A 15,706-nucleotide genomic window follows, 5' to 3' on the forward strand; every position below is an offset into this window, starting at 1 on the left:
AGGTCTAAAGCCACACTGATAAGGTCCAATCAGTTTGTTGACGGTGGGCTTTAGTCTTTCACACAGTACGCTCGATAGAACCTTATAAGCGATGTTAAGGAGGCTTATCCCACGATAGTTGGCGCAGATTGTGGGGTCTCCCTTTTTGTGGATTGGGCAGAGTACACTGAGATTCCAATCGTCGGGCATGCTTTCTTCCGACCATATTTCGCAAAGAAGCTGATGCATGCACCTTATCAGCTCTTCGCCGCCGTATTTGAATAGCTCGGCCGGCAATCCATCGGCCCCCGCCGCCTTGTTGTTCTTCAAGCGGGTAATTGCTATTCTAATTTCTTCACGGTCGGGCAATGGAACATCTGTTCCATCGTCGTCGATTGGGGAATCAGGTTCGCCATCTCCTGGTGTTGTACTTTCACTGCCATTCAGCAGGCTGGAGAAGTGTTCCCTCCACAAACACAGTATACTCTGGTCATCAACCACTAGATCACCGCTGGGGGTCCTACAGGAGTGTGCTCCGGTCTTGAAACCTTCAGTTAGTCGCCGGATCTTTTCGTAAAATTTTCGAGCATTACCCCTGTCGGCCAGCTTGTCAAGCTCTTCATACTCACGCATTTCTGCCTCTTTCTTTCTTTTTCTGCAAATGCGTCTCGCTTTCCTCTTCAGCTCTCGGTATCTTTCCCATCCCGCTCGTGTTGCGGTCGATCGCAACATTGCGAGGTAGGCAGTCTGTTTTCTCTCCACTGCGAGACGACAATCCTCATCATACCAGCTGTTTTTTGGCTTTTCCGAAAACCAAAGTTGCAGCTGTACGTAAGGAGTTTGATATGCCGTCCCACAGCTCCCTTATACCGAGATGCTGATGAGTGCTCTCAGAGAGCAGGAGTGCAAGTCGAGTAGAAAATCGTTCGGTTTTCGGTTGTGATTGCAGCTTCTCGATGTCGAACCTTCCTTGTGTTTTTTGACGTGTGCGCTTTTCTACACAGAGGCGGGCAGTAGCTTGATGGATTTTCTTATGCTGGAATCTAGTACTACAGACGACAATATTTCGGGCCCCGGCGAAGTCGATCAGCCTCAGACCGTTTGGTGATGTTTCGTCATGGAGGCTGAATTTTCCGACTGTTGTGCCAAATACACCTTCTTTACCCACCCTAGCGTTGAAATCGCCAGGCACGATTTTGACATCGTGGCGGGGGCAGCGCTCATAGGTACGTTCTAGGCGCTCATAGAAGGTATCTTTGATCACTTCGTCCTTCTCTTCCGTCGGGGCGTGGGCGCAAATCAGCGATATGTTGAAGAACCTCGCTTTGATGCGGATTGTGGCTAGACGTTCATCCGGAGTGAATGCCAGGACTCGACGACGGAGTCTCTCTCCCACCACGAATCCCACACCGAATTTGCGCTCCTTTATATGGCCGCTGTAGTAGATGTCACAAGGACCCACCTTCTTCCGTCCTTGTCCCGTCCATCGAATTTCTTGGATTGCGGTGATGTCAGCCTTTACTCTTACGAGGACATCAACCAGCTGGGCAGAGGCACCTTCCCAATTAAGGGTCCGGACATTCCAGGTGCATGCCCTTAAATCGTAGTCCTTTAAACGTTTGCAGTGGTCGTCATCAAAATTGGGGTCTCTCATCCGAGGCTGTTTTGTTCTTTTCATTGGGAGGTGTTTTTATGTGGTGGGTCCCAAACCCTACGCACAACTGCATAAGCGGGTTTCGCCTTCTCACTTTAGCTCGCCTTCAAACGGATGTCTGTTGGCTACCCAGAGGATACTTGGTCTAAGACCGGAAGTCGTGAGCTGCTTGAGCCACATGTAAAAGAATCGTTCCTGGCCACTCCCAAGTGAATGACAGTCAGAAACTTTCCTCACTTACGTGAACTTCTACATATGACTCCATCCTTCTTTTAACTCCCCAGATTTTCATTTCTGATCATTCGCCAATTATAGTTAGCTACAACACATTCATTAATGTCAAACAACGGAGATATTCTGCTTTAAACAACAAAAGTGAAATTGGTATTTTTGAAGATTGGATATCTCAAAATGTGGTACTTAACACCTCTATTAAAACATCAATAGAATTGGATAATGCAGTCGAAGATTTCACATACTTAATTCATGAAGCAGCATTTGCTGCTACTCCCCAAAGAAGTAATGAATTCTTACCTCATAACTTAATTCATGTGTTCAGAAAGAAATGGCAAACCAGTAGAAATCCAAGAGTATAAAGCTACAAAGGAGTTAAAAGAAAAACTGAATGAATTTAAAAACAAATCGATTTTCGAATATATTGAAAGTTTAATTTCTAGTAACATTGGAGACCATAAGATATGGAATGCCACAAAATATCTAAAACGGCCTAAGAAAAGAAATGTGCCTATTAAAGATATTAACAACGTTTGGTATAGAGCAGATAAAAATAAAGCAAATGCGTTTGGTATACACTTAGAGGCAACGTTCACCGCTTTTGATAGCAGCGGCAGCAACAATGATCCCGAAATATTAGAATTCCTAGATACTCTGGATTCAACTGGATTTACCAATCAAGCATATCACGCCGGCGGAAATACGTACCGAAATTGAGAAATTAAATAACAAGAAATCTCCAGGATACGATAAAATCGATGCCTAAGTAGCTAAGTGCTTACCTAAAAAAGGAATTATGTTTTTAACACTTTTATATAATGCTATATTAAGGCTTAACCATTTCCCTACTCAGTGGAAGTATGCTGAAATTGTAATGGTTCCCAAACCAGCTAAACCCGAAAACGAAATCACTTCGTATAGGCCAATTAGTTTATTGACTCTATTCTCCAAAATATTTGAAAAAATATTTTTACGTAAAGTATTGCCAATATTAAAAGAAAAAAAGGTCATACCTGAACATCAATTTGGGTTTCGCAGATATCACGGAACACCCGAACAATGTCACCGGGTAGTTAATTATATTATTGAGTCCTTAGAACGTAAGGAATACTGCTCAGCTGCATTTCTGGACATACAGCAAGTATTTGATAAAGTTTGATATCACGGTCTCCTATATAAATTAAAAAAAATATTCGCCTCTCAATTGTGTTTAATCTTTAAAACATATTTAACAGATAGGTAATTTTATGTAAAAATAAATGACGAAACATCTGACATAACATATATGAATGCTGGAGTTCCACAAGGAAGCGTGCTTGGTCCTGTACTTTACACGATTTTCACATCTGACATTCCTGAAACTAAAAATGTATTAATTGCTACCTATGCTGATGACACAGCTATATTGTCATCAAGTCAGGCTCCTATTGATGCAACTAAATTAGTACATGAAGAATTGAATATGATACAGGCTTGGCTAGATACCTGGAAAATGAAAGCAAACGTGGATAAATCTGTGTACGTGTTATTTACACTAAGGCGAAACGACAGCCCTCCTTTACTTTTAAATGGCAATATCATTCCTAAAAGTGATAGCGTTAAATACCTCGGCATTCATCTGGACAAACGATTAACATGGAAACACCACATAGAAGCCAAACATAAACAATTAAAAATAAAAACTAATCAGCTTTATGGGCTACTCGGACATAAATCGCCATTACATCTTGAAAATAAATTACTAATATATAAAACCATACTGAAACCTATATGGACCTATGGTGTGCAACTTTGGGGCACTGCTAGTAACTCAAATATTGAGATTCTACAAAGGTACCAATCAAAAACTTTAAGATTAATTACAAACGCCTCTTGGTTCATCACAAATAAAGCCATTCATACAGATCTTAATATGTCTTTTGTTAAAAATGAGATTAAAAGATTTAGTACTACTTACTTGCGCAGGATTAGTTATCACGACAACCCTTTGGCAATTATGTTGCTTGATGAAAGCAATGACACAATTGAACTCAAAAGACATCATGTTCTAGATCTCCCATTTAGGAATTAAGTATAATGTACATATATATATTTTGCTAACATATTACACACAACGAATTAAAGCATTTGTATATTGTATATTATTATTGACCTCATTTGAGATCACTAATATAAGTTAAATTTAAGATTTTGTTAAACAATTTGCTTATTATATGTTTTATATAGATTGCAAATAAAATAAATAAAAAAAAATTTTAATCGATTAAAAATCGAGTTGAAAATTCAATGTAACTACATATGTGGGTTATTGTCCACGCAGTATAAATTTGGCTGTGGTTTTTGATAAAATAGCAATCAGCTGTTGAAACTTTCCGACTTCTTATGAAGAGCAAAAACAAAAATGTATAACAGCTGATCGTTGATTGAGAAGCCGGCAGTGTGAAGGGCAAAAACTGACTTCTCAATTATAATCTTAATGTCACAAATTTATTTGGCTGTGCGAAAAGGCTATAAGAAGTAGATATGTATACATATTACCTCTTATCGAATTACATATTAATTCGTATCAAAATTATGGTCTTGGCATTGTCAACTAAAGCCCAAAGGTACTTTTACTTCTCGCATTAACTATTTCCAGCCTTTACTTGTATCACAGCCTTGGTACAATTATTCCTATCTTATCTCACATTAATACTCATAACAGCTCATTTCCTTTCGGCTAAGTGCAAAACGCCCAATTGACCGTTTCTGGTATGTTCACGCAGCTGCCAATTGCCCCCGAGCACTTAGTGCTTCCCCGTCAGCTTGGGTCCGAGCTTTGTTATATTCTTCTTGTCTCAGCCAGTAAATTATAAAATTCGCATTTGTTCTTGTTGATGCGAGTATTGTCTAAACAAAAATCTGTGCGGTCATAAGTAAACAAATTTTACGGAAATAAATCTTAAACTCAAGTGTTGCGGTCAACTCCGTTGTGTGTGGTGTGTGCTGGTGGTGGCGGTGGATAGAGAAACTCGGTTGGTCAATTAGTTTTGTTGGCATTTTGTGAGCTGGCGGCGGTGTGTGTGGGTCAATGGTCAAAGGTTAGGGGTTGGCTAAAAAATGGACTGTTTTGCATTGTTGTTGTATTTGTGAGCGTTTTTAGTTGAAATAATGTTGCAAAACATATTAATTAAAACAATCTTCCTAATGGAGTAGAATTCTGATAAAAGCCGAGAACAATCGGTACGGTAGCGAGTACGAGTATATATGTATGCATCTCTGTGCCCGTATTGATGATTTATGTTTGTTTAGAATTTAACTCTAATGGAGTTAGAATGTTTTCTAAACGCTACCTTATGATTTAGTGCTGTTTTAAAATAAACTATTTGTAGGTATGAACGTAAAATATTACATATTTGGGATAAAGACATTTGTAGTTCGAAATAAATCGGATTAATTTAGACTAAATGTATTTAATAACTACAATTAAGGAAGGGCTAAGTTCGGTTATAACGGAGCATTTTATAAACTTGCAATTTATTTATTTTTTTATTTTATTAAGATAACACACCACGTGACCCATATGTATATTCGAAAATCATTATATATAGTATATGAGGCGGAGATGATTCCTGGACTGATTTCGCCACTAAACTAATATTTTGCTAAGACATCTAACATATTAACCGATAACTGAAGGTTTGTGAAACCTAATATGAGACCTATTTTTTACACAGATCCACATTATTATGAGAAAAATATTTCCTCTGTGTTTCTACAGAATATTGTTCAACTCAACTTGAGTATAAAAAGGATAAAATATTGTGTTTAGTTAAGTCTTTAAAGTAGTACTTGGACGAAGGATATAAAATGATAATTAGATTAAAAGCAGATTGAAATTTCGTGGCATTTTTGAAATATTTGATATTCTTCGGGTAAGTCTTTGTATATTGTATAAGACTTGTCTAAAATTTCATCAATATCGATTGAGCAGTTCTCGAGAAACCGACATTGAAAACAGTGTTTGGGAAAACGCGTTTTCAATTCTTAGTAACAATAAAGCTTCCCTGGAGCGCACAACTTCTTCAGGTTGTATCTCCAAAACTATTACTCGTATCGACTTGTCAAAGGCCGCTTGGTCTTTCTTCTAACTACGACTCCAATATAAACCACTAAGCGAAATCAAATCATTCCCAACTTGATTTTTCCAACTACCTTTTTTGATATAGTCATTGAACACTTTTCTGTGCTTTCTGTTATAACATTTCTGATGAGAGCCTTATCTTCTTCTTGATTGGCGTAGACACCGCTTATGCGGTTATAGTAGAATCCACAACAGCGCTCCACGCATATCTCCTTTTGGCAGTTTGGCGCCAATTGGTAATACTATGTGAAAACAGGTTCTTCTCCACCTGGTTCTTCCATCGGAGTGGAGACCTCCCTCTTCCACGGCTTCCACCAGCGGGTACTGCATTGAACACTTTCAGAGCTGGTGCACTTACGTCCATTCGAACAACATGACCTAGCCAGCGTAGCCGCTGTCTTTTTATTCGCTGGACTATGTCTATGTCGTCGAATAACATATACAGCTCATCATTCCATCGGCTGCGGTATTCGCCGTTGACAATGTTTGAGGGACCATAAATCTTTCGCAAAACCTTTCTCTCGAAAACTCCTAGTGCCATCTCATCGAATGTTGACATCGTCCACGCTTCTGCACCATAAAGTAGGACGGGAATGATGAGGGACTTGTGGAGTTTAGTTTTTGTTCGTCGAGAGAGGACTTTACTTTTTAATTGCCTACTCTGTCCAACGTAGCACCTGTTGGCAAGAGTGATTTTGCGTTGGATTTCGATGCTGGTGCAGGTGCCTAGATATACGAAGTTATCTACGACTTCGAAGTTATGACTGTCAACAGTGACATGGGAGCCAAAACGCGAAAGCGCTGACTTTTTGTTATAGAAAATTGTACCTTCTTTATTTAGCTCTTCAGCTCGTATTATTAGGTTATATGTATATACATATATATTTTAACCGGTTCGCGTTTCAAATAATAATAATAATCTCATAGAACATTGGTTTAACATTACTCCAAAGAAATCGTATGACAGAGAGTCCCCTTTTCACAACCCCGGTTTGGGAATTAACAGCTTTGAAAAGGCCTCCATATTTCATCAGATCTCGTCGTGTTGTTATTGTAGGGGCATAAAATATTCTCTAAATAATTTTGAGGAATGGAGTCGTTAATTTCGAACCATTCGTCTTAAAAGTTATCGCTACGTATAAAATATACCAGTGATGATATAATTTTAATGTTGTATCGGCTTTTAAAATAATGAAGTTCAATTTATTTACTTGAATGAAACTTAATTAATTATCTAAATCGAAGTAGCAAAGTTACAAAGTCATCTTCCATTTCGTAAATTGAAAATTCCGTTTTAGTTTAATGACGAACAGAAATTCACTGTTCGTATCGCAAGGGGCGTGGTTGAGGCATACACATTGTCCCCTAATGCTGGTGCATATGCTACTTCCTTAATGCCTAACAGCCACTGCTATAGTGTTGTTATTTAATATTGTTATATGTGTGCTCTCCTTGTTGTTGTTTTCACTGTTGCACTCTTCTCGGTTGCATTTGGCGCAGGACTTTGTGCGCAGATTTCCCTCGCATGGCACCTTCTCCCCCTCAACAACGCTCAATTCTCGGCTCTTAGCCGAAACAGAAAGGTCAATGCGATTTTAAAAGCGCCTCCTCTGCGTTGCTTTTGTGTCGTTAGCTTTTGTGCTTTTACTCCTTCGAATGCGAGTCCGATGATGCCTTGGCAAGGATGTGTTTCGTGTTGTTACTGAAATTTTCAAGTGTTGCGACACGCCCACAAATGCAAGCGTGTCGGCTCTCTCAAATTGTTGTGTTGTTATTGTTTTTTATGGCTTTTATGCTATTGCACTTGTATTGTTGTAATTACATAATTTACAATATGCAATTCATGCGAACTCAGCGCCAAACTACCTGTCAACTCATTTGGAACTACCCTTTTTGCACTCACTAGAGTACATATATACACTTGTAGGTGGGCCTGTACACATAACGGTAAATATCTGTTGTTGTTTTGCAATATTAATTTCATTAAGAGCAATGCAATAAGGACAGTTTATTGCTACTTTTTCAATATCCTGCTTTTTCGCAATTCTGTTGTTGTTGTTGTTCGCGTGTGTAAGTTTTTGTGTGGTGTTTTTATGAAACGGTTTTTAGTGTTGCCATTTCAATTTCACTACAAGTTTTATTTGCTTAATTTGGGTCGTGACATTCGTTGGCGTACTGTTTTTGCTTTCAATCAAAATTGTTATATTTTTTATTTGCAAACGCCACAACCACATGAAATGCGCTAAAAAGTATATACAGGAACAATCTCTACAAGTTTTGTTAAAATTATTGCGATTTTAGTAAGCGTTAAATTTAAATACTGAGATTTTAGCGAATATGATTTTCCTTAGATGTCTTACACTAATGTTCGTAGCGAAACGCCAACTGACCGCCTGTTATTACTGGAAAACTACACCAGCGGCAACATAATGGTTTAACATTACTCACAATTACGGTGATTACTTACGGTGATTATTATAAGGGAGCTGTGGGACGGCATATCAAACTCCTTACGTACAGCTGCAACCGAAACCATTGGCTTTCGGAAAAGCCAAAAAAACAGCTGGTATGATGAGGATTGTCGTCTCGCAGTGGAGAGAAAACAGACTGCCTACCTCGCAATGTTGCGATCGACCGCAACACGAGCGGGATGGGAAAGATACCGAGAGCTGAAGAGGGAAGCGAGACGCATTTGCAGAAAAAGAAAGAAAGAGGCAGAAATGCGTGAGTATGAAGAGCTTGACAAGCTGGCCGACAGGGGTAATGCTCGAAAATTTTACGAAAAGATCCGGCGACTAACTGAAGGTTTCAAGACCGGAGCACACTCCTGTAGGACCCCCAGCGGTGATCTAGTGGTTGATGACCAGAGTATACTGTGTTTGTGGAGGGAACACTTCTCCAGCCTGCTGAATGGCAGTGAAAGTACAACACCAGGAGATGGCGAACCCGATTCCCCAATCGACGACGATGGAACAGATGTTCCATTGCCCGACCGTGAAGAAATTAGAATAGCAATTACCCGCTTGAAGAACAACAAGGCGGCGGGGGCCGATGGATTGCCGGCCGAGCTATTCAAATACGGCGGCGAAGAGCTGATAAGGTGCATGCATCAGCTTCTTTGCGAAATATGGTCGGAAGAAAGCATGCCCGACGATTGGAATCTCAGTGTACTCTGCCCAATCCACAAAAAGGGAGACCCCACAATCTGCGCCAACTATCGTGGGATAAGCCTCCTTAACATCGCTTATAAGGTTCTATCGAGCGTACTGTGTGAAAGACTAAAGCCCACCGTCAACAAACTGATTGGACCTTATCAGTGTGGCTTTAGACCTGGAAAATCAACAACTGACCAGATATTCACCATGCGCCAAATCTTGGAGAAGACCCGTGAAAAAAGGATCGACACACACCATCTATTTGTCGACTTTAAAGCTGCTTTCGACAGCACGAAAAGGAGCTGCCTTTATGCCGCGATGTCTGAATTTGGTATCCCCGCAAAACTAATACGGCTGTGTAAGTTGACGTTGAGCAACACCAAAAGCTCCGTCAGGATCGGGAAGGACCTCTCCGAGCCGTTCGATACCAAACGAGGTTTCAGACAAGGTGACTCGCTATCGTGCGACTTCTTTAACTTGATGCTGGAGAAAATTATAAGAGCTGCAGAGCTAAATAGAGAAGGTACAATCTTCTACAAGAGTGTACAGCTCCTGGCGTACGCCGATGATATTGATATCATCGGAAACAACACCCGCGCCGTTAGTTCTGCTTTTTCCCGCCTGGATAAGGAAGCGAAGCGAATGGGTCTGGTGGTGAACGAGGACAAGACGAAATATCTCATGTCATCAAACAAACAGTCAGCGCATTCGCGTCTTGGCTCCCACGTCACTGTTGACAGTCATAACTTTGAAGTTGTAGATAATTTCGTATACCTAGGAACCAACATTAACACCGATAATAATGTCAGCCTTGAAATCCAACGCAGAATCACTCTTGCCAACAGGTGCTACTATGGACTGAGTAGGCAATTGAAAAGTAAAGTCCTCTCTCGACGAACAAAAACTAAACTCTACAAGTCCCTCATCATTCCCGTCCTACTTTATGGTGCAGAAGCGTGGACGGTGTCAACATCCGATGAGACGGCACTAGGAGTTTTCGAGAGAAAGGTTTTGCGGAAGATTTACGGTCCCTTAAACATTAGCAACGGCGAATACCGCAGAAGATGGAATGATGAGCTGTATGTGTTGTTCGACGACATAGACATAGTCCAGCGAATAAAAAGACAGCGGCTACGCTGGCTGGGTCATGTTGTTCGAATGGATGAAAGTGCCCCAGCTCTGAAAGTTTTCGATGCAGTACCCGCTGGTGGAAGCCGAGGAAGAGGGAGACCTCCACTCCGGTGGAAGGACCAGGTGGAGAAGGACCTGTCTTCACTTGGTATTACCAATTGGCGCCAAACCGCCAAAAGGAGAGATGCGTGGCGCACTGTTGTGGACTCGGCTATAACCGCGTAAGCGGTTTCTACGCCAGTTAAGAAGAAGACTTAAACAAATACAAGCAATTACAAATTAATAAATATTAAGGTGCATTGCCATTTAAGTATCGCCAATTTGTACAGCTGTCTCAGAATTGTCAGCAATAGCTATGGCAAAAGCTGCAGTAACAACTAGCACAGCAACAACAAAAACATACAAGTAATAACTGTGCGATTAATCATTTCGACGCTCGACCATTGAAAACAGTTATTACAAACATTTGGAAGCAACAACAATAACGTTTGAAATATTTGTCTGACTGCAGTATTAGAAGCGGTCATATATAAATACATATACGAGGGTGATCCAAAAGGTATTAGGCCTCACCGCCCGATGGCGCTACTATCGCAAGAGAAATTTATCGAATCGTTTTCGCAGTTTTGTTTTGACTGCATGTGGTAGCGGGCGTGTCCATGGATGGCTTCAAGTTTTCGGAAAGAAAATCGCGAAATGAAATCAAAGATCCTTTGAATGCTATATACGGTTACACTTCTCCTTCGGTTACGAGCGTCAAAAAATGTTTCATTGAGTCTCATCATGGTCAAACGTCGGTTCATGTTGAGCCACGCGCAGGTGTCTTAGAATCAGCTACCGTGGAACATAAAGTGACAAAGTATCAAAGACCAAGCAACTGTGGACTTCTCTTGGTGAACCTGCTTTGAAGAAGAGCACGGCTATCCGTTTGGACGGAAAAGAAAAGAACTCCCGTTTTATGTGATACATAAAGTCATCGTCTTCATAGCCAAAATGTCCATCCAAATTGGAAAAGTTATTCGCAGGTCGGAAATCTTTGTCTAATAGGAGGATCTTCAGAAAACTTGTAAATTGTAGCACCACTGAATCAAGAGTATTGAGATAAAGATAAAATATAAATATTCTGAAATAAATAATTATTTTTCCAAAATTTACTTATGGGACAGCCCTGGTTTACTCATTTTTAGACCGTAGCGCTATTTGGACGGTTGTTCACAGAGCAAAATTTTAAGTTTGTTTATTTAGATGCAAATAGAAAATACTATTAATAGCGAGTTGTTGTTGCAGACACCTTGGTGTCGTATACTCGCATAAACTGAGGCCGACACGGTTGCGGTATGGCTGACAAAACAGTAGTGGCATTAACGGACAAAGCCTGCGGCTCGCATCTACTAAATGACGACCAATAAACTCAGTGGGCTAATGTCAGTGGCAGTTGACAGTTGACGGTTGATGGTCGGCAGTAGCGACTAACCGTGTACAGTAGTACTTAAAGTGCCTAAGTAATACCTAAGACAATGCCATCTTCTTTGGTCGGTAGATAAATCACAGCCACTGCGTCGGCAACTAAAGAGAATAGGGCGCAGCATTGCAGGCAAACCGAAATGGCGATTCATCATCATCAACAGCGGGCGCGTTGTGGCGCGTTCAGTGCTGTAAAGATTTAAACGCTTTTGCTTACTACTTGCAACATACACGCCCATTTTTATGTTTTGTCGCCTTAATTACCATCTACTAAGCAACAGCAGTAAAGAAGTGCAACAAATACATATATGTTGCATGTGCGTATGTGAGTTGCAAGTGCAACGTTTGGCCTATTCGCCCAATGTGCTAGTCAAACGCAAATAAAAACTCTATGGATCCAAGTAATTTGCCCATTGATTAGCAACGGTGGACCACTAATGCCACGCCACTGCCGATGAATGAATATGTCCACTATAAGCGCACCATTTGGCAAATCAACAACCACTGAACGCATAAGACAGGCTCATCACTTATATTTTGTGTCATTTTCTGCAACGGCGGATGCTGTCTGACATTAAATATAGTTTTTTTTTTGATAATTTATCCCTTTACTATAATTACATACGATTACTTTTTTATACTCTCGCAACAAATGTTGCTAAAGAGAGTATTATAGTTTTGTTCACATAACGGTTGTTTGTAACACCCAAAACTAAACGAGTTAGATATAGGGTTATATATACCAAAGTGATCAGGGTGAAGAGTGGAGTTCAAATCCGAATGTCTGTCCGTCCGTCCGTCCGTCCGTCCGTACCGTCTGTGCAAGCTGTAACTTGAGTAAAAATTAAGATATCTTGATGAAACTTGGCACACTTATTTCTTGGCACCATAGGAAGGTTGAGCAAAATCGGACCACTGCCACGCCCACAAAATGGCGAAAACCGAAAACACATAAAGTGCCATAACTAAGCCATAAATAAAGCCATGGAAATAAAATTTGGTATGAAGGATCGCACTATGAAGGGGCATATTTGGATGTAATTTTTTTTGGGGAAGTGGGCGTGGCCCCGTCCCTACTGAGTTTTTTGTACATATCTCGCAAACCAATAGAGCTATATAAACCGAACTTTCTGCACTTTCTGAAAGAAATCGGATAATAATCACGCCCACCTCCCATACAAAGGTTAGGTTGAAAATTACTAAAAGTGGGTTAACTCACTAACGAAAAACATCAGAAACACTAAATTTCACATGAGAAATGGCAGATGGAAGCTGCACTCAGATTTTTTTACAAAATGAAAAATGGGCGTGGCGTCGCCCACTTATGGGTCAAAAACCATATCTCAGGATCTACTCGACCGATTTCAATGAAACTTGGTTTGTAATAGCTTCCTTACATCCCAATGATATGTTGTGAAAATAGGCCAAATCGCTTCACAACCACGCCTACTTCCTATATACCAGAACTTTGTAGACAATCTGAATCGTTTACTTTACAATATATAAAGTAAGTACTAGTGAAGATATCGGTGCAGAACTTTGCACAAATACTATGTTAATAGTGTGGCAGCCCCATTCTAAAAATCGCCGAAATCGGACCATAGGTTTTTAAGGCCCCATATATCGAACACGAGGACCTCGGTGCTGCTAACCTAATATTATGGTTTCCAACTTTCAATGGACTTTATACAATATATATGACGAATATGTGGGTCAAATTGTGTATTATATAATATAAATAAAGTTAAATAAATAAATTGCGAGAGTATAAAATGTTCGGTTACACCCGAACTTAGTCCTTCCTTACTTGTTATAAATAGGATTGTATAGGATATTCATACGCAATATAATAGCAGTCTTCGATTCGCCATTTGTTCGCTTGCTATTTTTGATCGCTGTTCTCATTGTCAAATAAATTCCATGTGATGGCAAATATGAAGTTACCGAACCGATTTTGATAAAAGAGACGTGAATAACACGCTTTTATCGCAGAGATGAAGTCAAGAAGTTAATTTTTTTTGGCAAACGCACAAACGATCCAATGTCGTCGAGGTTTTATGTACTTTATCTCTCTCCCTTATGTGCTTCGTTTTTACATCTTTAATTATTTTCAACGACCTCAATCAAGATTTTTTTAAGTTCTCACTTTCCGTTGTATTAAAAACGGAAACGGATTAATACAAGTGCTCTTTAAGTTGTGCAATATTGGGTTTGGAAAGTGCATGTGTATCTTCTGAATCTAGTAAGCACATTTTGTAAATAATTGTTTTCATATTCTTGCAACAAAGTTGCAAGAGAGAGAGTATAATAGTTTTGTCCACATAACGGTTGTATGCAAATCATAAAACTAAACAAGTTAGATATAGAGTTAAATATATCAAAATTATCAGGATCAGAAAGACGAGTTGAAATCCGGATGTCTAACGCATAACTTGAGTAAAAATTAAGATATCTTGACGAAACTTTGTACACATGTTCCGAAATCGGTCCATTGACACGACCACAAAATAACGAAAGCCGAAAACTTATACAGTGTCATAACGAAACCATAAATAAAATTATGAAAGTAGTATTTGGTACAGAGAATCACAGGAGGTGCATATTTGGATGGATTTTTAGGAGGGCGTGGTCCCGCCCCAAAATTGTTTTTTTATATATCTCGCAAACAAATAAAACTATATGAAACCAAACTTTCTGCAGTCATTTGCCTTGCCTTTACACACCATAAAAATAGGAAATCGGTTTACAACCACGCCTACTTCCCATATAACTCAATTTTGAATTCTGATTCGTTCACTTTCTAATATATACTTTAAGAACCAATGAAGATAGCGGAATAAAACTTTACTCCAATACTGTATTTCAGCTGTGGCATTTGTGGAAAAATTTGCGAAAACCGTTAAAATCGGTTCATAACTTCCCATAGCTCGTATATACCTAAATATTTTCAAAAATACGGTAATATGTGAAATATCTTAGCTTAAAGCGAGCGTATAGTCTTGGATATAATGTACCTTGGTGGTGAAAATGGATGAAATTGGTTTAGGAATTACCTCAACCCTCATATACTATATACATATGATGATTTTAGTTATCTAGTGGACTTTATGACGAATATATGGGTCATACGTGTGTTATCTTAATAAAACTTTATCAATAAATTGCGAGCGTACAGTGTTCGGTTGCACTCGAACTTAGCCTTTCCTTACTTGTTATTATTTGTGAGACCCATGACCTTAAATAAAAATGATCAACTAAAAATTTCTCTATACCTTGAGACAATATAGCTTTCTAATAATAGCGTTAATCCTACTGTTTGATTTTACAGAACAAATCACTTCAATTACGATTAATTGAGAGAATTATAAAAAGAAATGAATCAAGAACTTACACCAATTTGTAAATACATACTGCTCATAAAATTCCTTAAATTATGGGAAAATGAAACGATCAGTTGGCGGGTAAAAAACCTCTGTGGCTAATGACGCTGATACACCATCTCGAAGAAATTTGACGTTGCTTATGTTTTTACTGGTGTTGTTGCCTCAAAACTTATTGCCCCCAATTTGTTATTCACTTTGTCAGGTTGCATACCGGGGAGTGTGCAGAAGAGAGGAGAGCAAGGATGTTGATGTCAATGTGGATGTCGTGTTTATTTCGATGGCATGACGCTCGATTCGGCTGCTGCCGGTAGCTAACTGCTTAGCATAATCTGTACAAATTTGCCAAACAACAATAACAAAAGCAACAAGCAAACGCAGTATAACTGCGTCGGCAATTTGCTTATTGACAGCAGTAAATAGGCAATGGGAGCACCAGCCGTTTCGGTAGTTTGCAAACAAATATTGAAACCAACAACAACAACTAGCGAAAACTTGTGTTTTGCTGTCGCGCCTGTTCCTCGCACATTTTCGGCAAATAAATCACCCAAAAACCAGCAGCGACAACGGTAGCGCCAAGGAAGCG

The sequence above is a fragment of the Zeugodacus cucurbitae genome, chromosome 2 (assembly GCF_028554725.1).
Source record: "Zeugodacus cucurbitae isolate PBARC_wt_2022May chromosome 2, idZeuCucr1.2, whole genome shotgun sequence".
In the NCBI taxonomy this organism is placed as follows: domain Eukaryota; kingdom Metazoa; phylum Arthropoda; class Insecta; order Diptera; family Tephritidae; genus Zeugodacus; species Zeugodacus cucurbitae.